General features: G+C 37.0%; 1 protein-coding gene across 1 annotated transcript in view; it reads right to left on the bottom strand.

Annotated features, from left to right (window-relative positions):
- LOC308199586 (uncharacterized protein) overlaps positions 1-23,849 on the bottom strand; it is a 111,030-nt gene that overhangs the window by 53,515 nt on the left and 33,666 nt on the right. Inside the window, exon 8 of the mRNA XM_080603945.1 lies at positions 7,395-7,484. The gene's annotated coding sequence lies outside the window, so the exon portion shown is untranslated. The remainder of the gene's footprint in view (positions 1-7,394; positions 7,485-23,849) is intronic.

Genomic DNA, 23,849 nt, shown 5'->3' with positions numbered 1-23,849 from the left:
GCTAAAAAGAATGAGCATCATTCCTTCAGCTCCTTGTCGTTTCTTCAGTCACAACATTTTACCACTTCTTTTTTATTTTCCTGTCTCATTAAGTAAAGAAGAAAACGGGATGTTTTCTTGTGGTCTTAGAACTCTACGTTTGTTTGTTTGTTTCGAAGAATGAAGTCTTGCCTGGACTTATTTGCAACCCAGCTCTGAATGCAAGGCTGCTCCAGACATTATTTGGACACCAGACAATAATTTTTTCATTCTAAACTTCTATATGTGCAAGACTTAAATTAGCTAGAAACACAGCAATGATGAAAATACTTGTGATTCACTTCTGTGAAAATAAAAATACTGAAAATATGTGGCAAATTCTGAAACTCATGGATACAGTTCTCAGACTAAACACTTCCAGTGCATGTAGAGCATCCCTACTCCTTCAACTTAAAGACAGTGTCCACTTGTCTTCTGACATCTTCAGTCTCTATCAGCCTACCCATCAGCTGCAGTCCTTTTTCAATATTTTAATACTGCTATAAAGCACGATTAGCTATATAAATGCAGTCTTTGTTCAAATCTCACCAAATGCAGTAGCATGTTTAAGCAAGGCATATGAAATACTGACTATTTTAAGCTATTTTTGTTAGATAACTTAGTACAGAATCCTTAGAAGGCTTTTTTTTTTTTTTTCCAGATAAAATTCTGCATCGAAACATACCTGAGGATGCTCAAGCTCACAACTGGAGCACTCCATAGAACAGAAGTACGGAAGTATTTAATGCTTTGTTTAGTCCAAACTGAGCTGTATCAGATGCACCTCCAGTGACATCAACATCTTTGAGTCTTATCTCTCATGGTTATAAACTGCTTCATTTCTACCTACTTACTCTGGTTTGATATTTATCTGATCTAGGTCAGAATCTGGCCAAGTGGAATCATAAGAAAGAAATAAAACAGCACAGAATTTGGGCCAGTCTAGACTCTCTCACAGTAAATACATCAATGTCTAGTTAATATATTTTATATTCCTATAACTTTAATTCATAAACTTAGAGTTCATCCTTGTCATCTCTGGCAGCATCTCTCCCAAAGTGCCTTGGCTATTTTATCAGTTAAACTGTCATCATCTTGATGCACTCTTGCATTTTATGCTATAGGCATTACAAAACGTGAAGTAAATTGTTGTGACTTGATACTGAGAAAAACTTAAAAGCATCAAAATGTGCAAAGAATCAATTCTATCATGGAAAATAAAAGCCATTATCCATTATTCCAGAACTACGTATAACTCTGAACTAGAAAAATCCAGTATATTAAGCACAGTTGGGGGGGGGTGTGGGGGGGAAATCCAGGGTACAAAGTAGAATTCTGCATCTCTACTTAGTTTCCAATTCATTTGTGAGTTTACATATGCTCAAGGGAGTATTTCAATCTTAAAACATAATTCACTGAAGACCCAAGAGATAAAAGCAGCTGAAAGAACATTTTGATAGAATATTTCTCAAAGGGAAGAATTTGTTTTTGAAGCTTTTCAAGTATTCTTTCAACCTTTTGGTCCCATGCATTGTGCTTTTTCATATTTTTTTTCCCCATTTGACCTTCACTCCTGCTTTTACATGATGTGAACTCTCTTGAGCATTTCAGATCTGCCTTCTTCACTCTTTTTAACCTGAGGGCTTTAAAAACTCCAGAAAGGAAAACAAAACAAAACAAGATCTGGAGGATAGACAGAGGAAGAAAAGAGGTCACAGGGCATCTCAAGGAAGGTGGGTAAAAAGATGACACAAGACTATAGAAGACACAGAAAGGTAGGAATTCCAAAACAACTATGCACCATTATTATCTTCACCTCAAAATAAAACACTTCAGGGTAAAATTCAGAGAAACCAAGACTCTGAAATTCTTTAGATAATGAAACATTTTTATGGGCACCTAAATTCATTCTTATATTCCAACTTCTTTGCCTCCAAACAAGTGTCTATATAACTTCCATGCAAATATCTAATCCTTTATTGTCATTCATATTTTCAAACTGACCCGTGACAGTTTTTCTTTCCTGCTTCCATCCCATTTGCTTCCAATCACATCAATAATCATGCAAGAACAGCCAAATACACCCAGCTAGTTAGAGCACTTAATCTGCAGCTCTGAAAACAGAGGGTCCCACATCCTCCTGCTTTCAGTATCTGTCTCTGGGACTCTAAGACTGGGTTCCCTGGCTGACACTCTTCCATCATAGCCTGAAATCTGGAAGCCCTAATTTTACCCAGATGTTGGATTTTAGCTCTCAGCTCCATCACAAAGAGCTTGCAAGCCCAGAGAACTTTGTTACAATAAAAGAGCAGTCCTGAATCGCAGCCTGAGCGCTGGGTGGCCAAAAGCAAGCCCTGAACGTTGGCAGCCCTTTGCTTCAGTCAAGCTCGCTGGATTTTAAGGATCCCCTTTTTCTCCAAGGGGCAAGGACTCCTATTTCATGTTGGGAAAAAAACAAAACAAAACAACCCACACACACACAAAGAAGAAAAAGGAACAGGGGAATTTTAGTATTTAAGCATGTTCAAATTTTGTTCCCAAACAGTTTTTTGAAATCCTAACACTCCTCACAGGAAGAAAATACCTACTTTTGAAAAACTTTAGTTAAAATTAAATGAAACCCAAGAAGTTTAAGGTTCAAAATCACATGTTACATAGACATCAACTCTTCCTGCTCTTCAGCAATCAGTCTCACGGCAGGTTACTGATACACGAGCTTGATTAAGCTAATGATGAAAGGTAGATATTTTCTTTTTCTGCCTGTATACTGAACTGTAGAAGGAACATGCAATAGCTGTAAGTTATTCATTATTTGGAAGGCAGGGGATGGCAATCAGTAGCTGCACTTTGTACATTTTACCCTATTCTGCTTTGTTAAGTCTGATGTGAGGAATATTTGATTACTTTTGCATCGACAGATGCTTTTCGAACCTGCTTATGCAAAGTCTGCACAAGACATTCTGCTTGAACCAATCAGCAAGATCTAGCAAATTAGCTTTAGGACCACACCATGAGTAAATTGACATAGGTCTCATCTTCTGAGTAAATTAACATAGGTCTCTTCTTCTAAGTATAAACCAGACTTTCAAAGTAGGAATATTCAGCAGCAATGAACTAACAGTTTAGTGATATTCTCTTTTTGCAAACAGACAAATATCAAACAAGGAATATATCATATATATATAAAAATATAGGAATATAATGATAGAAATCCGATCAGGTAGAAACTGTAGAAAACACAAAATACTTGACTTTGAATAACAAGTTAGATTTTTAGAGGTTTGACTTTTTTAAGGAAAAAATCTTCCCCCAAAATACAGAAAAAACAATTAACCATGTTTTCTGCTCTGTGTAAAGCACTGTTTGATCTTGGACAACATAGACAGAAGTAAATTTTGACCTGACTGAATTAAATTCTATATACTACTTACAAAAAAATAATATATTACATTTCAGTAATAAAGAATTGCAACTAAGCTAAATAATATAACAAAAGATTAACCAATATAAAAGCCCCTGTATACACTGCAGAGCTCTGACCAACAATATAGTGTTAATTTAGATTTAATTAACACATACTAATGCTTGTATCTGTCTCTGATTTTCCACAGGAAGCATTGCAGAATATCATTAATGTTCCAAAAATAGATACAAGTTCAGAGCACCATTATCTTGAATAAATTAATTGGTCTAACTATTCCATGAAGTACAGCAAAATGCCATTTTTTGAAGTAAGTTTAAGAACGAAAGGCTCTTTCCAAACCTAAGTACAGATATTTAAAGGTGAAGCAAAGGGAAGCAGAGATAACACCTGTAATAGAATATAATATATCTATTGGTATATTCAACACAGTAATTATAAAACAAGAAAAATTCTCAATAAGTGGTTAATGGAAAGAAAAGGCACCTTATGAATTTTGTTAGGAAAGCTGAACATTGTGATTATACGTGCTTGATCATAGTAGTTTAACATGTTAGCTTTGATCTGACCCTGAAGCTAATGGAACAGATCCCTGAAATAATGCTTGCTGCCACTGAGATGTGCAAATACAGTGAAAATATAACATATCTCCCACACCTCAGAGGGATTTTGCCTCTGATGTGCCTGGAGAAGAGGCTGCTCTGTGCTATACCAGCTTCTCCGGAAAAAATTATTGTACCTAAGACTGTCAAAGCCTGATCTTGCCAAGCCACAACCAACACTGGAGGAGGGATTTGAGAGTTCTCACATCACATTAATCTAAATCCAGCTAGTGAAAATGCACACTACTGCTTTTCACATGTATGCAAAAGACTGACAGGAGAGACAGAATGGGCACAGAAGAACCCAAACATTTACTGTACAAACACAGAAGTTATAAAACCAGCCTCTGACCAATATTTCATATTTAGAAAATTCCAAGAATCACTTTAAGTGCCTAATTATTTCTTCCGTTGATTGCTCAGGTCATTAGACAAGGTATTGAGTGCCAGACAAGACTGCCTTCCAGATACCACTGCAATGAGATACGAAGAGATAAGGAAATGCCCAGAAAGGGAACTGCAGCATACCATGCAGTCTGAGGAACAATGAAAACAGTCTTCTGAAGAGATAAAAATGAAACAGATTCAAGAAAGTCATTACTAACTGTCTAAACCACCAGACCCTTAGTGACCATTGGACCAACTGTTATATGGAAGAGGTCACGCAGGGTGTCGTTGGGAGGTGGCGTGCTACCTACCACCTGTATTCAGCAGGTGGTGAGGCTGATGCGCAGTGAGGTGAAGTGAGCTGAGTGAGTTTGCAGTGCATGTCAACAGCAGGGAGAGACACACACCCTGGTTTCCCACACCACAGCACTTTCCAGGAACACTGTCCACACTTTTTGCTAAAATGCTAACCCTGCAAAACACCAGTGACAATTAGGAGTCCCTAGTGAACCACAACCAGTCCATGCAATAAGCTATCTATGAGAAGTTATTTCAGACAAAACTGGATTGACCCAGCATCCAGAAGTCTCAGTCTATCGATTGTTCCCTCAAAAATCCACGGAGACCAGCTCAGACTAGCGCAGTAACTCCATGACAATCATGCAAACTGCACCAATGTTTATGTTAGATATGGTATCAGCTCCTTCTGATAAAAACTGTTTAATAGGATTGTAACCTGGTAACCCACTACAGTGTTACATAGCACAACCGAACATAGACAAGGCTTTGAAAAATATTATAGCTACTCTAACTACAGTCTCACAAGATAGCTTTACAGGACATAGATGGAAAACATGCATGACAGCACACTTTTTGTTGCAAATTATCTGATTATAGCTCCGCTATAAATCTGGGAGCCGTGCACAGTGTTTCTGATAAATAAGCCTGGAAACAGTCAGAAGAAAGCTATACAGGGCCTTACATCATCTGTTATTATTAATGACTAAAAACAGATGTCATTCTAACAATGAGCTGGCTGGAGATATTGCAGTTCATTATCCCATGGAAGTCTCCCCACTTACCTTCAAGACGTGCACAAAATGTAATAAAGCATGTTGGGAATGATTTGTGCCACAGCTGTGTGGTAGGATTTTACAAGGTACATCAAGGACTCAAGGAAAGCACCAGAAAGAGCTTACTTTGATGTGCTGTCCATTTAAATGAAATTAAGAACACATGCAGATTATGAAAAAGTGCAATTATCCCATGGGGATTTTATTCTACACCGTGAGAAGATGTGTAATTAAATTCTTGCTATGCCCGCCTATAGTTTCAGAACTTTCCAATTTAGGTTTGATTACCTGATGATTAATAAATTTTCAAATTTCTGTTCTGATCTTCCTCCATATTTATAAGTATGAACGATTTCCAACACTGCAAGAGAACCTCAGCTCTTCCTGTGCAGAAACATTCACTCAGCAGGACGCATGTTTGTTCACTCAGTACAAAAGCTCCATTTGCAGTCCACACTGAAAGCACCAGCCCAGAAACTGTCAGGACCACAACCATCCCTGTTCATAACTTCCTCAGTTTGCAGATTGGCTAGACTACTTGAAGCTCTAAAATATATTTCTAATATTCTGCTGCTGGATGTTTCTCTGAGCACTATGGAGATGCTCAGGAGATACTAGCCCTCTCTGTTTTTTTCCCCCCCTCGATGTATGTACCACTCTGTAATATAGCTGCATACCTAAGAGGAATGCAGCTGCAGCCCCGCATCCAGATGAACTATAGACTTTGGGGAATGAGATTGTTGCTGTAAGTAGCAGCCCTCAGGAGACCCTTATGTGTGCCACATCAGGAAAGTGATAAACTAGTCCAACAGCAGACAGTTGAAAAATCAGCCTAAGATAACTTATGACACCAACCACTAGACAACCCTCATGAAATTCACACAGTCAAGGCTGGCTAAAGAGTACCAAAGGATTTAATGTACAGCAAAGGACATATTCCAATCCATAAATACAAAAGACAAATGGGAAAAAAAAAAAAAAAGAAGACAGAAGACAGTCCAGTTAAGGCAGGATGTGCAGAGTGCTGGAGAAAAGGAAAAAATAAGTGAGTTTTAGGTGGAATTTGAAAGAAAATGGTAGATAGATGATGTGGAGAAATACGAGGAAATAATGATTAGTATCAGGGTCTAGAAATCAGTTAGAAAGGTTCAAGGGAACACAAGATGCAAACAGGTGAAATTTACTTGATTTTTGATTCTCGTGTAAAAGAGCGTGAATTTGACATAGAGAAGCAGGTTTTGCAGTAATATTTTGAATGGACAACAGAAAGACAGGAGGCCAGTCACTGGTGATTCGGACAGTCTCCTGTCATCTGTCCAGTGTTGTTACTCTTAAGGTGGGGAAAAGAGCATTCCATACGTTGGGATGAAAAAAAAAAAAAATCACTAGTAAAAGAAAGCACTGGAAAGGTTGGATGAAAAGCAGGTAGATCAGGTGGTCCATTTTTCTCTACACAACGCATTAAATAGAACTGAGGACTTGTCTCATAATCCATTATTCTTGCACAATGACGGAAACAATTCACAAGTTTCCTTTGTGTATCACATACACTTACATGCTCGTAAGAAACCACAACATCCGAAGGGGTGCTACAGCCATGGCCCTCATCACAGCTACTTCTACCCGTTACAGTATTTTTATTTATATACAAGAAAGTCCAGGAGCTCCATATAGCAGATGGTCTGAATCATACCTTGCTCTTTCTTAATTACAACACTGTCATATTGCAATTAATTTGGGTGCTAGAATGGGCAGTTTGAAATGCATGCCAGCCAGCATCTACCAAAGTCTCAATTCTTCCCTTGTATCCCAGAGCCTAGCTGCAATGTTCAACATGGAACTACATAGAAATAGTACATCTCCAATCAAAGGCAAGGAAAAGTAAGGCCTCACCTTGGCTATGAAGGCTTGCCAATAAAGAAGGATTGATCTCTTGGGCTTAAGGAACCCACTGCTTGATAATGCCTGCCGTGGCTTTGATTGCTGCAGGAAAGAACAATATGAAAACCATTCAGTGCAGAATATGGAGCACAAGCAACAAGTGTTCAGTCATTACCACACATTAAATTTGGACTACCAAGAGAGGTCATTATTTTAATCATATTATTGTTTTCCCCCATGATGCTTACAATACTCCTGTCAGAAATGCCAGACTTCTACCTCAGCCACCCGCATCCCAACAGAGCTTTGAAAGGAAAGAGCATGAATGCAGAATGACTGCAGCCTTCACTTAGTGTGTGGGGGGATAACTGACATGGAAGAAGCGTGCAACAAGGAAAGAATGGTATTCTCACTTTGCCAACTGTCAAAGTGTTTGCTAATGAACACACATGACCATAAGCATCTAGCAATGTCTCTGAAACCTGCTACATTTGGAATTGCAGTGTAACAAATTAAAAAAGAAAATCATCACCACAAGGACACAAAAGGCAAATCCTCCCCAGCATGCTGCCTTTTTCAGAAGACTGGTACTCATTATGTTGTGCCTTCTGTGCTCAAATGCACAACCTGAAAGAGCTCTTTAAACTGTAAAGAAAGAAAAAGTGAGAAAGTTTTTCAGCTTAAAGATGCTCAATGCATCATTTGCTGTTAGAGGTAATGAGGATTTCAGTGAGGTTTGGACCCTGTAGAGTTTTCTAGAATTATCCAAAAAGAATGAAAAAAATATATAGTAATGAGCAACTTCATAGACTTGGATGAGATGTACAGTTCAAAAACATGCAGAATGGCTCATAGTAAATTATAAGCATTATGCGTAACACGGTTGGAGGTGGCCAACAGAAGCGTTTTAATGCCATCTTACTCGTGGCAAGTTAATAATTTATGAAGGGTGAAATAAAACTATTATCCAAATAAACAAACTCTCTCAATGCAATAAACAGGAGAGTGGTGAAATTTTGATGTCATTATAGATCCACATACATATTGCTCTTGCATTGAGTCCTTCTATGACAGGCAACCAGACAACTTGGAAATAATGGAAGTCAAACCCTTGATACTCCTTTTTAAAGATTTGAAAACAAACAAAACCAAAAAACACTTATTTTCCATGGTGCCATGAGAGAAAAAAATATGTCCCACTGCTCCTCCCTTAATTTCATATGATTAAGTGGAGTTTTTTTCTTCCTTTTTTTTTTTAAAAAAAAAAAAATCTGTAGAGTGGAATAGAGGGAGAAGAAGGTGGTGAAGGGTTAACGATTTACATATCTACATTTTTTTTATACTGTAAGTATGTTCCATTTGTTCTGAAAATATGTAATGATCTAAAATGGGGACAATTTTAATGAATTGGGTTCACAATATTTCACATCTTGCTGCAGACTCTTAGTCAATCAAACTAATGTTATACAGGAACAGCCAACAGCCAATTTTGACATCCTTTAAGCAGGTCAGTTATAAGCCAATTAGCTCTACCTACTTGGTCTCCAAGGTCTGAATAAAATATAGCCCATTTTGATTAGAAGCACTACTTCCACCAGTGTGCACGTGTCTTAAAATAGACTGCAAAAATATCTAAAGCCCCATGGAATTGTTAAAGAAAGTCTCAATCTTATTGAAGTCAATTACTGTAATACAATTTCTCCTTACTTCTCACAGATTACAAGAGCTCCTAGATTCTCTGTCATTCCAGTACTACATTCTTCAGAGCCCTTCCATCTACTAAATACAAATTATCTGCAACATAAGAAAAATTAAAAACATCAGTCCTGAATTCCAGCCAAATTCCTGGTGAACTAACTTCAACAAAAGGAAATAACCCAGAATTACATTTATATGCATCAAACATTAGTTATGCCCATTGACTTGAAACATAAGTTTCAAGTTATTAATAACTGTCAGATCATCCTTGCATTTGGATGGATAAAGAAATTAAGGTTTTAAACTGGGTAAAATAACTCAAATAATTTCAAGAATGCATTTAAACCAATTAGTATTTTTAGTTAGTCAATAAGTGTTTTTCTCATTAATTATCTGGCTTTTAAGAACTGAGAAAAATACAGAAGTTTCATTTCTCTAGAATCTCTTGTGTGTGCTTTTTTTGTTTGTTTTGTTTTAACATTATTTGCCCATTACTTATATAAGATATACAAATCATCTTTGGAATCATATTCAACAAGACGAACTACTAGACAATTCTTGGTTTATGTGTAGTCACACGTCTTTTTTTAAAGATATCCCCTCCATTCACTGTAATATACACCTACTGTAGACAGGGAACTTCAGAACAGCAGATTTGTTTAAGAATTAAAAAGGGCTAAAAACAAAAACAAGAAAACACCAACACAAAACCCAAAATGTCCAGCACCACACAGAGAACATGCCTAATTTTGTTTAGAAAAGACTGGGCAAGATCCTTAGAAATCAAAATGCCTCTAAAATTTTTCTTGCATCTTCCTTTCATTTTAATTCCCTGAAAGGACTCAGCACACAACCTCTTTTCTGAGCAACAGGCTCTTTCACCAGCTGCAATGGCTGTCCATCCACTGCTGTCATAGCTTGCATAACCCTGAAAGCTGTTACAAATAGCTAGGAAGTAATACTATAATAGCCTGCAGATAACTAATGCTAAAAACGTCCATAATATCCTCTCAATTTAACGGAAAGAGGAACCAGAAATGGCATTTTTCAAATCACCCAACAGGGTCAGAAACTTAACCTGAAACTAGACTAACCTCCTGGCATTCTCATATGAGCCTCTTGCGCACTAGCCCAGACATCCTAGCGTTCAGCATATTCTCTCAATCTCCTAGATTTTTTTTCTTCACAAAACAAATGGATTTTGTCAAAAATTTCCCAAGGGAATTGTGGGATGGGAGGTGGAAGCCATTTCCAAGCAGAAACAATATATTACAAATACCACTCCAAAAGAAAAATGTTTATGGAAAGAAATTTTAAATTATTTTTAAAGGGACTGTAATATCTGTTTCATATATAGTACATACAGAGACCAAGAACACACCTCCTTCCACAAAAATCTATTGAATAAATTTGTCTTTGCTAAAAAAACAAACAACAAAATCAAAAACCATACACATATAGGATATAATTATATACATAATAAATTTAAGCATATATGTGTGGAAAAAGAACACCCCCCCCATCACTACTTTATCTTCCTGCATGATGTGCCAAATTCACAAAAAATGTAAGTTACTGAAACTAAACTAGCAACAAATCCAGCCACATATACTTTCCGCGTTTGCTACTATAATCACACAAAGAATAGGAAAAAATAAAGATACACATCTGATAATCCAAGGGCTGAAGCAGCAACAACTCCATGATTTAGAACCATCTAGAACTGCCAAAATGCACATTTAAGACAACTTATCAGAAGGTAGAGAGCAGGCCTGACACTTAGCTGCTGTGAAAGGCACAACTCACATGAAGCCAGATGGCCTCCAACCAGCTGGGTCAGCCTGGGCCAATGCACAAAAAACTAACAAGATTCTGAGCCAAACCTCAGAGGATTCCATTTTTTGGCAAAAACTCATATGGAGATCATACAAAACAGCAAAAATGTAAAATTGAGAGCTGTACAATCTACTCATGCTTGGAAATGTAAATAAGCTCTACCAGAGTAATTTAAAACAAAGATATAGCTGTTTCATACCATGAATACAGAAATGTTGAAACCTCTTATCAAGGAAACAAGGCTACAACTTCCTTGATTTAATGGTTAATTATACTGCAGCTAATTATTAAAACTCCTGATAACTGATGCAGCAGAAGCAACTGTATCTACCTTCTGAAAAATGCAAATGTGCCATAAACATTTTCTGTAATGTAGTACTTTTTCAATTTTCAGATGATTGCCTATCCTACGTCCATTACCCTTCTGCGTTTCAACTGAGCTTTAATTAGAGTTGAAGGATGTCTTGATTTGCTGATTAACCATCATAAGCAATTTAAAAGAAAGGGTCACTATTTCAAATATGCAGGGAACCACATTTTTCTTACTTCAGAAAACACAGCATTAAATCAAGTATTTTTTAAGGGAAGGACTCTGATCATTTCAAAGTATAAATTAATTCTTTACTTAAGCCTGGAAAAAAAAAAGAGCTATTCCTGAAAATGAACCAAAGGAGCAAAGGGGATGTAAACTGCAGCAGGGCATACATGTAATTTTAGTCAAAGCTGCATAAACTCTAATAGGTACATGATGGATGGAATGGATGGAATTTGTTCACGCAGGGGTGGTCAGCATTTCCACCTCAGAAATAACTGTTTCAAAATCATATCCTGTCTGTCTACACCAGCACCGTTGGTACTTGCTTACATTGAGGATAAAAATGATCACTTGCAAGATCATCTGTACAGATATAAAGGCATACATATTCACTACCCATGTCCCCGTCCCCCAACTTTTACGAAAATGCAAGAAATGTCCATTGTGTTTTTTTCTTAATCTGCAGGATCATTTTCCAAACGTCTCTCAAAACGCCTTTTGTTAGAGCAAGAGAAAGGGAGCTGCAGAGTCGGATACTTAGCACAGGTGTCTTTTTTTCCAAGAAGTTATTCAATAAGTAGTTTTTACCTAAATATTTATACATTTTAATTAAATAACATTCATACATCGTTGATTACTTTTTCTTACCAATTGCTGCTATGCTATCATTTCATTATCTAAACAACTTTTCTCTACTTGCACACATTCAGCAGACATTGTAATTACCGGTGACTTGGCTAATACAGAAAAAACAATCTTTGTAGCATCATAGATACAGTAGCAGTAGAAATATTTTACACTTAAATAAACTAATATGCTTAGAGAATGACAGAATATTCATAATTTATTACTTCAAATCAAGTACCCAGTCCCCTTCTGACTAGGAGTTATGCAAATATTTAAGTGAACAGCACTAATCAGTGTAAAATTAGGCATCCCCAGCTTTTGCAGAACTGGTGCCATACTCCATAGTTACACAATTACATGAGGACTGTTGAAAAGCAAGTCATTTAAGTCACTTATTCAAGTATCTGAACATAGCTACAGGCACATAAATTTGAAAGCGTGATAATAGATTAGTTAAGGCCAGACAGTGAATCAATGTCTAAGCTGGAAGAGGAAACCTGGAATCCCAAGTACCTGCTGAAAGACAAAGTGATGTTGTCTGGTGTAGAAAAAAAAATTATTACATGTACAACCTGGGTGAATAAGTTAATTCTGCTCTCCAAAATGTGATCCTCCCCTTGAAATAATTTCAAATAAACTACGTATTCATTTACATTCATTCTTGCAGAAATAGGTGCGGCGGAATTAAAAGCATGAAAAAAAACGCAAGCCTAAAACTCAAAAGATTCTTCACTAGGATTAAATGGTTACTCACTCATGCTCTTCTTGTAGAGGTCCTAATTACATTGTAAACAAAACTATGTACGCTATCAGCTGAATTACTTAAACAGTTTAATTACCCTGAGAAATGCTTACAAGTAAAAAGTTTATGGGAAGATAATGAAGTCACTTTGTTAATTAGTGCAGAAAGTTAAAAATTGGAAGTTGTGCAAAAATTACCCCCCACGCAGAAAATTTCACATTTAGAATAAATCGTGTGTAAAATTTGTTAGGTGTCAAAGTAAAGGCAGAATATGAACTGAATTTTAAAGAGCAGAATTGCGGAAAAGCTACTTCTAAGAGTTCAGTCCCTTTCCCCACCACTGCAACAATTTCCCCCAGCAGGCATCAATGGAACAAGGAAACTAGAGATTCCCTCCCATCTAGTTCCTAGCTAACAACTTCAAGGACCATAAATCTACCTTTTTATCAGGTTGAAATTTTTTTTCAAAGATTCAACCAATTTCTACATGTTTCAGTTTCAACCACCTTTGTTTTAAGACAAAGGCCATCAGAAAATTTCCAGCCATTGTAACAGTAGCTGCTTCTTGCTTTTTAGCTCTAATATGAAGTCCCTTAAGAACAGGTAAAACTGCTGTGGTTCTTCATCATTAGCTGGTGCAATGTGAACTGTGAAATGGTAAAACCTGGTCACTGTCTGAGTCTGAGCTGTGAATTTCTATGAGAACTTGGTGAATATTTCTTTTAGGAGGTGCGGGAAAGGGAAAAAGAGAAGAAACTCACTTTTGCTTCTGAGTATCCCTGTTCCCACATTTTGGCAGCTGTGATTCCGGACTGTTTCTGGTCTGGCCATTACCAGAAAATGGTTTTGGATGTGGAAATAAGTAACACATCCAAAAGATGTCAAAGGACCATTTTTGACATTCAAAGAACATCTCAAAGCAAGTGGAACAACAATGATTTTTACATAATGTCGAAACATTTCTTTATAGCATGTTACATTATTTATTTTTATTGGTATCTGATAAAAGCAAGAGAGTGGTAAGCAAGCTAAATGCCAGCTCTTTAAAGAGTTCAGCAGGCTTTCTATACATCCCAGGAGAGACACGGAAAATAATGACTCGCCTTCTAGAAAACCTAATGTAGTCTGTAAGGTAGGACATTTAAGGCACAAGCCCTGCATTACAAAGAGTGCACTTGCACATTAGGCATCACCACTGATACAGTAAGTAGCCTCAAGGTTAAACAACCCTCTGATGCTAAGAGTTGAAGCAATGCTTATGAATTGCAGCTGGAGATAAGCTGCACTTCCCCAAAAGTGAACTGATGACCCTCACCAACATACAGAGCACTGAAATAAATCAATTACTGATTAATAACAATGTTTCTGCAATTTCTAACCTTCACCAAATCTTCAGTGGGTAAATTTTCATCTTATGAAATCAATGAGCAAGAAAAAAACTAAGTTTTCTTGGGAAGTTATGTCTCTTACTACCTTTGGGAATCTAAGCAGACCAATTAAAATCAGCACAGTGTTAATCAGTGCCAAACCAGAACCAACCTACTTGGTGGAAATAATCCTGAAGGTCTAAAGTGGCAGAAATTTAAAAAAAACACCAGAGAAGAATCGGTGTGCCTTTTTTTTTTTTTTTTTTATAAAGGGCTTGGAAAGAAGTGGAAACTGGAATAGTTAGGAATATAAGTTAGGAATATAAAAGTTAGGAATATAATCATACACAAGATAAGCCATCCTAACTTCACTAAATTTGGTGAAGCTAGAAGTGTCAGGAGCACAGGTATGAGACAATAAGTATTCAGCACTTTCAGTAAACACTTAAAACACAGTAAGCACTTTCAGCACTTTCAGTAAACAAGGCACAGTTGAAAGCAACAGCTCCCAGCAATCAGTAGCCACCTCAGGAGCTCTTGGCCTCAATGCTCTTCTAGGCACGTATGTGTCTGTGCCATTTTGTTTCAGTATCTGGTGCCTCTTCCCACCCAGCATAAGGAGTGCTCAAAATCTGACCTAAGTTTGAAATGATTGAGAAATGAGGGGGAAAACCTTAAGTGACTTAGATTTTTTTTTTTTTTAATGTAATGAATATAATTGACATATACCATCTAGATCTCCCAGTCAAATTCAAAGTCAATCATACAACAGGTTTCTATTGAGTTGGCTCTGGCCTATACTATCTTAAGTAACAGGTATCTTAAAACAGCAACCTGATTTCATGAACAGCAAGAATCCAAATAAATTTACATTAACTTCAGATACCATCCTTTTTCTAAACCTAACACTAGCACTTACGGGATTTGCTCATCACCACTGCCAGAGTGTCCTGTAACATGCACCCTGACTCTGGCTGTGCAAGCTAAATTTGCTGTGATTAGTAGGGCTGAAAGAAAAACGACTGCACTAATATTCAAGCTGTTTGAAGAGAGGTTTACTGCCCCCAAAAGAATCATTTAATTATAACACACCATTTTCTGTAGATCTACATATAAAAGAGTTAATTTGCCTAAGCATGCACCAATGGGGCTAATGGATAAAGGTTTTTATTAGGGATGTGCCAAATGGTTCAATAGTTATTTGAATACTGTAGAGACCTCTCAAACATGTAGCTTTGGTGCACAATAATTCTGTTCAATTAATGGCTTTATTTCCTTCACAGGTATTCTTTTAGAAGTGCTCCATCATCCATGCAGTGCTGTTCAGAGGGATGTTGTAAATACTTTCTCTTTACTAGTAAGTTCTAAGGACATGATGCAGTTCTTTCACACTGCTGTATTTGATACAGGAAGAAACCTGCCGAGAAATACGTAGAAAATGCTGTAACAAATTCCCCTTGGACACAAGTTAATTGGTGATAATCATTTTGTTGCAACCAGTGGAGTCACAACATATCTAAAAAAAACCTTTAGCACTCTTTTCTCCAACTCTGCATGGAGCATTATGTGGCTGAGGTTGGCACAACTACCAGCCCTACCAGGATTAGTTACCAGAGCCAGCCATTAATATACCTCTCCTACAATAAATTAATATACCTGTTACAGTAAATCCATCTGCTGAATCTGTACACTATGGTGAAATTACATACCTCCACATATCTATTAATTCAAAATTTTAATAACTGACAGTAATGGGAAAAAAAAAAAGCAGTAAAGGCCCTTGGTCTATACCACAAAGGCTGCTCCCAAGAGGTCCCGTGTCTATATAACTAATACAAGCATGCTGCAGGACATAAATAACCTGAAAAACTGCATTTTTCATTCGTTACAGTTTTCTTGATTTATGGGCAGAGTTTTGAGACATTGTTATGCAACTAACATCTAACATAACTACCAGCTATGTTCACACTGAGATGTGTTTTTAATGGTGCAGTATCTCAACAGAAGCTGGAATAAAGCTTGATGCAGGTATTACCATAGACCAGGACATAACCAATTCAGAGTGTTGCTGACATTGTAACTGGCCAAGTCAAGTTAGCAATTCAGTTAAGAATATTTGATGTTTGTATAACGCTTTCCACCTTCAATACCAGCACACTTTGCAACATTGACAAAAACTCATATCCCCAGCAAAATTAAGGCCTGCAGGAGTTCAAGGAACCTGACACAGGAAACTCTGAACAAAGGCAAAGCCAGGAGCACTACCTCACCTCTGCCCAGGGCCTCTGCATAACTAAAATTGCATAAGGGAGTGAGGGGAGCAAAGTTTTCAATAGGATACAAATGTATAATGGGTGTAGGAGGTATCATTTAAATGGGTCAGAATTTTGTAGTCAAATATCAGTGGCTGCCTTTTCTAACTTTTGTACTTATTTTTTCCCCACAAGTTTCTGGATCAATCTGTGTTACCTGTTCAGTATTACTCATGTTTCTTCAAACTGATTTTTTTCAGTATAAGCTAGAACAAATTAGTCAAGTGCATACTGAAAAAAGATGCAGCCAGCTGGCTTGAGAAGGACATTTTTTTCCATAAATTTTGTCTCAAATTCTTATTTGAAGGTTGATCCAGAAATCCTTGAATTAACTACGATCAGAATCGGATCCTTCTTCTGATAGTTTCATTTTTAATGTATCTGTCACAGCCTGGCCAGATTCTTCAACTAAGCTTCTTGAGGCTTCTCTTAAAATAAAGGAATCCTTTCAAACACCAACCAAATAGCAAAACACTGCTCTCATAAATCCGTTTAATCTGATTTGAAATGTAGAAGCTTATACAAACACAAAAGGGAAAACAACAGCAGAGAGTCAACCACAGATGGGAAAAGAAACACTATTCAGCAATTTCCATGATTATTTTAGTGGTCTCCAGGTACATGAGTTTTAGTGAGCCAAAAGAAAACAAAACTGCAAAAGTGAATACCCAAACGTACCAATTCCAAGAATTCTAAAAGCAAATAAGCATACTTTGATCCCTTGTGTAAATTAGCTATGTTCAATAGTCCTTTAAAGGACTTGTGGAGAATATTATTCAATTATTTGCATACTTTCAAGACAGTTTGATCACCCTGTGATTTAAGGCCTCCCAGAGACTTTCAAGCAGTGATGAGCCACAGGACGGCACTCTACTGCTGCTAAAAATCCTGCCTTTCTGTTAGCCTTGACTCCTCTTCCAAAGGAACCAGAAGAGAAGTTGCTTCTAATCACAAACAAAAGCCCCTGCAGTATGAAAAGCATCACCCTCTCTCCTCACACCCCTGCTAGCAAGGTTTGCTGTATCTCAGTTTACAGATCCTTAGAGGTATCCACCAATGCCAACTTCCTTTATCCGCTACCCTTCTTGCTTCTGGATCTCAGCTTTCTTTGATTGTTTTTATTTTGGTTTTTAATTACACAGGAAACAGCAAACTTTCCTAAGCTGCATGAAGATATTTGCAGTGAGACACCTGTTGGCCTAAACTGCCCAGCAAGGCAAATGAGCTTCCTGTCAAATAAATTTACACTGGAGAACAATCATGTATCACAGCTATTGCTTTATCCAGCTGTTACACGACAATTTTCCCTCAAACAATGACAAAAACATCACAATTCATGATTTTAAAAAAAAGCTACATAATTCCTGTATTTTTTCCAGTCTATTTTTTTGAATCTCTTTCAAATTATGAAGTAAACAAACATCTGCTACTCACTCCATGTCTGTCTGCCTGTATCTGGACATAAAAAAATATATAATACCTGGCACATATCCAAGAACGCAAAATATTTCTTTACCAAAACCAGACAAATTTGAGCAAGGCACAGCAAAATCCAGTGTATACATGAAAGACATCACAAGAGTAAAAACTGTTCTCTGAATGATTTCCTCTGTGATGCCTGTTATTTCTGCTGATTGTTTCTGAACTCTTTTCATTAATTCATCTTTTCCTTCTATCTGATCTCTTCATGCAATTCCACTGAACAAGCTGCAAAAACAAAACTACAGACTTAATATGACCACTGCCATCCAGCTGCTAGGTTTTCTCGTGTCTTTCTTGTTCCTAATCTTTATCCAGATGGTTTATTTGAAAAATAAAAAGCAGTGAGTTTGTAAAATACTAGACCATCTTAGCTGGTCTTAAGGTCCACGTCTTCAAAACACATCTAATGCCTATCTCCCATTAGAAAAAGGGCGTCTGATAACTAAATATTTATGCAAAGCTGTCTCTTGGCATTATGAATTAAACTGCTTCGCCTGTGTTACATTACAAAGACATTAAATCTTCATGTAAAAATATTTTTCCTATTCAAATGGAGCCTAGTAAATTTATGCTACTTGAGGATCATCTGCTGTAAGCTTAACATTAAGTTACCTTTCTAATGATTTTTCTTATTTTTTAATAAATTGAGTTGCAATTAAATTGTTCTAGCTCATGGATCATATGCATCATAACTCTACTCTTATTACCTTTAATTACAAAAAGATAAAAAATCATAAGCTTAAGTACAAATATTTCTAAACATCTGTAGAGTTCCCTACCTATGCATTTGTGCCTTCCTTTTCCTTTTTGATTTTTGGCTGTACGATCACCTATCCAGCAAGCATCTAATTTACAGCAACATACTGCAGTCGTTGCCACTGATAAAGATGCTGTTATACCCCATGGCATCCCGCTTACAGGGAAGGGATTCTGCATTGGTGTGAAGCTCCACAGTGACACTTCAAGATGCAGTAGTAGCATTTTCTATATGATATTGCAGAGCACACTTGTAGTATTCTTCAACAGTTAACAACATAAAGGAGATAACATATACACCTCTAGCTAGCTAACATCAGTATCCACTCTGGTGTTTTAGATTTTTTGTTTGGTTCATTTTTCCTTTCTCCTTTCTTTCCCCCGCACTTCTCTATTTCTGAGTGTTTTGTCGCTGGTGGTGGTGGTGTTTTCAGTTTTTGTTGGTTTTTAAATCTCCTGCTTCTAGCACAATAACAAATCTTGGAAAGGACAGAAGTCATGACTACAAAAGATGATAAACATTACAGCATTTACATGGTGACATTTTTACAGGGGCTAAAGGATTACTTAATGACATCTTGAGAGTGTGCAGAGGTTAGAGCAGTCTGGATAATCAGGCAGTTTTTCCCCTCTATGGCTATGCACAGTAGAAAAGGTCCACAAGAGAAGCACCTTGCTCTTTCTCTGGTAATGAATTTAGCAGCTTGAGATGGAGGGAGAAGGACACAGATTCCTGAGACTGAAAGTAATCATCAGTGGTTGATACTTCTCACATTGTTTTCCTAAATACTGTGAAGAGAAGACATAGGGGTGGCATTGTCCTGTTTACCCTTCTTAGTATAGATCTCTTATTTTCTAAACAAGGAAAACATATTTAAGCACAGCAACTCTTTCAGCAGTTGGAATTGAATATCATTGAATACATTGACCTTTACAAAGATTTAAAAATAACCTTGAATGTTGTCTTGCATTAGCTTTCATTATTATTCAATTGCATCTGATGAGCTGGCAGTAATTTCCACTTCTGGCTGCTATTGTTTCCTTTGGAACAAACACCTTCTCATATCTACGGGGCAAGCTATATATGGAAAAGCGTACCAAAAGCTCTCTGCTAAAATTCAGAAGATAAAACATATCAGTACAGTGGATGTCTTGGGCACTGGTCAGGCTAACTTTTCACTCCCACACCCACTATACAACTTACACTATTTTCTGCTCATTTTTCCTATTTTTCTCATGCCTCTCAGTATTCTAAAGTGATTAAATACTGAGATGGATTTTCTACATACACGACAATTCAGCATATATTTCTGGAAGAAAACAGCTGAAAACAGTTACAACTTTCACAAATTCTTCTAAGGGTTATCATCAGGGCATACAGAACAGGCTTGCTCTTTATCAACATTCATATGGGTAACATCTGTTTTCTCACCTTCTACTGTACCTAAAATTGCACCACAGCATATCAAAGTAAATTTACTCTTCAAGCCAGTGAAACGTATTGCTCTGACTTACTCATTAGCCACTTAAATACCTTCAAGGATCAAGGACTGAACAGACTTGCTGTATTTTTAAAAACACAACACAATGTAAGAACATCAAGAGGATTTCTGCATTATTCTCATTCCAACAATACTCAGCTCTGACTTATAAAACATAACATTCTTCTCAAACCCATGGTAGCACTCCTTCAGTGTTGATTCCTGCCTGGAAATCCTATCTCACTAGACAGATGTTCAAATACTTAAGTGACTGGAAGTCAGCAAAGCTTGGTCAAATAGAAATGCGACTCACAATAAGCTGTCTCAAAGTCCTTGTTGGAATCCTCCCCAGTGGTCACCCACAAACACAATGAAGCACGGTACTTTGGTATTTACAAGTCTGGAAGTATGGTACAGCAAAAGCTGCAGGCTTTTAATTAGGTTTGGAACTGTTATAACTTTCACGAGGCAAAGTAATCTTGTTTAAGTCAGATGGACTATTTGGGAAGAAATATATGATAACAGAATGTAGCTTCATGAATGCAAATCCATTCACAGCCTGTCTAAAATTCTTGGTAAAAGGTGTGATAAATAGCTACTTATATTAAAAAGAGAATAAATACAGAAAGTGCTAGATTTTTCCATTCTTTTTTGTTTGTTTGTTTGTAACTCTTAAATAAAAGGCAGAAGACACTAGTTTTACTCAGTCTGATAGCATATGTTGAAAGGATGAGGGATGAGAAGCAATGATGGGTTCAAAGTCATATTTACTTCCCTGGTGTAAACATAAAATAAAGTAAATGCAAGTAAATAGGCTCTCGTCCACCTACGGGGGCCCCAGTACTGTGTTCTGACTTCAGTAAGACTTTTGCAAACCACCCTAATTGTCTGCACTAAGACCTTAATAGATCCCTCAGGTATTGATTAGTCTTGAATCAGCAAAGCTATCTTATAGTTTCGGCACATCCTCAAACAGGAGAGTTTCAAATAGAAGTAAACATTAATTTTTATAAACTACTCTGTATTAATAATGCATCGCACTGCAGTCAGTGACCTAATAATTCTTTTCTAACTCTTATTGTGATGATGTGAAACTAGTAATAAAAACTTCACCTCTGCCAACAGTACTCAGAAAAGTAATTTTTCCTCTCAAATCTCCTTTCTGGATAGTGTCCAGCTATTTGTTTCAATATTCCATGTGGAGAGAAACCTATGTCTTTTTGCTTGCATCTGGCCTGGAAGAGAACTCGTAACAGTCATGTGGGAGAAGGCCTTTCTGAGAACTCCCTTTTCCTGTATTTGAATAATGATCACACGTTATCACAAAGATGTTCTCTTCTTTGCAGCTACAAAATACATTGGGAAAAAAAAAAAAAAGCTCCATTCAAGTACAGGTTCTTGTGCTGATTCCAGTTGTATTGAAGACCACTCTTTGCTCCACCTGTTTTACTGCTCTCTCAAATGTTCCCAGAGATATACGCATTTTTCCCATACTTCTCAAATTGCATAATCAAGACTAGTTAACAATCCAAAACAAAGCAGACAGACAACTGTAGTATCAGTGCTTTACCAGGTACAATTCAGGCATACACCACCAAACAAACAAATCTACCACAATCTATCAAAAAACCCCATTTCTAGGTTCTGTCAACAATTCATGGCCATCTAATGCCAATCTACCATGTGTAGATTCTGCAAATATAATATTACCTTTTCATAAAAATGTGTTTATGCTTCATATATATTTAATTTGAAGAGATTTTTTACAAATATTTTCCAGGCATTATCCAGCCCCTAGGTTCCTGGTATACTGAATAATGTTCTAGCTGAATATGTAGAATCATGCAAACAAGGACATTTGCAACTCTAACAAAGTTTTCAGAAGTTACACTCTACCTAACAGTTTTTGTTAGGAATATTTAAGTATTGTTCCACCTGGTAACTACAGCAAACAAAGATTACCGACCTGTCTTAGCTGGAAGGTACTCTGTATGATGCAGAGCTGCATAGGCATGTATCGAGGCTGTTTCAATAAGGAAGCATGGAAATACAGAGACAACAGAATGCTTTCTCGTGGGTCTGCAGCTACATTTTTCTCACTTTCTATGCAACACCTCAAAAATGTGTGTGTAAGGTTATAGTCACAAATCTATGTTTTGACAGATCTAACTTACAAAGCAGCATAATGCTAGAAAACTCATCTAGGTTGTGCTTCATCTGAGACTTCAGCTCATCTATATGCTAATTCAAACTGGATGCAAGTTGGATTCTTCCAAACACTGTGCTCCTAATATCCTTTTAACACATAATTTAATAGCATGATTTGGGGACAGGCAGTAACGTCAGTGCGTTGTGTCGTTCTGTGAATCTGTTGATTGCTTCTTTCAGGGATACTGCATCAAGCGTTGGCTTTTCAGCGGGAAGGACAGCAAGGCCTGTCAGGCTGTTCTGGCTCGTGGTGCCACTTAGCCACAAAGGCAACTCTGAAGAGCACTAAGTAACACTTCACAGATGATAATATACAATAATAAATGACATGGACATGGTAAAAAGGTATCAGGAAGTGTCTATTTTTATATTGCCAACTGAACCACTTATCACTGAAATGTCATTATTTGCATGTGAAACTTATTCTCTAACACTTCTTATAACTATTGACTTCCAGACCTCTGTAGCATAGGAAAAGGTAAAAATATACCTATGCCCACAAGTCTGTGAAATGAACTCAATTACTGGATCAATCACTAGAAATCACTCAATCACTAGAAATGACCCCCCAAACAGGAAGCATTTTACTCCACATCAATTAAAAAAAAAAAAAAAGGAAGAAGTGATCTGCTTTTAAGTATCACTTCATGACAAAAAGTTGATATAAAGATGCTCTTTAGTGCTTGATATTTTTAGATTCCATTTTGTTTGCAAAGATAACCTACATCGGCTCTTAGGAAAAGTTTTTGGGGGAATTAACTTGTATTTATTTTAATGTGTTTTTTTTGTGTGTGCGCGCTTTAAAGGCACATTTAAAGGCAATTATTTGCAGAAGTACATTCATTCAGTTCAGACTGGATTTTACTGAAGTGTTCTCTCTGTGACAAATAATTTTATGCCATTATTTTGCGTTACTGTCTAGCTGCTAACAATCTCACTTTAGTTTTTACAGGTAAATATCCCCACAAGCACGTTGCACATACATACGGTATTCACAGAGATTCATTCACTGCTCTATTCATATAGAGCAGACCTACATGGGTCATCCCCTGTCTATCTTACTTATATGTCACAAAACACAGTGTATAAACGCTTGATCTGTATTGATGTGACTCTTGATATAGAAAAAGTCAGGATTGGTTTGTCTGTACCTCAGGCTGCTCTGAATGACACACAGCTCACACAGGCTGAAATCCTGGCAGTCACACACAGGAAAAAAATGCTCGCAATGGGTGTTGATGTAAGAACTATAGACATAAACCAAGAATAACAGAAAGGAGAGAAATGGTTTTGGAACTTCCAGGCCCAAACTGCTTTGAAAACAAATATAAAATACCCTTATGAATTGATTAGTGCAATACATAACTCATTAAAAGGCTACAAATGAATTTATAGATATTTTTACTCTTCTTATACTACCTGA

Source organism: Anser brachyrhynchus (genome assembly GCF_964034855.1).
Source record: "Anser brachyrhynchus genome assembly, chromosome: 9".
Taxonomy (NCBI): domain Eukaryota; kingdom Metazoa; phylum Chordata; class Aves; order Anseriformes; family Anatidae; genus Anser; species Anser brachyrhynchus.
The sequence above is the reverse complement of the archived record's forward strand: the minus strand, read 5'-3'. Positions and strand labels throughout refer to the sequence as shown.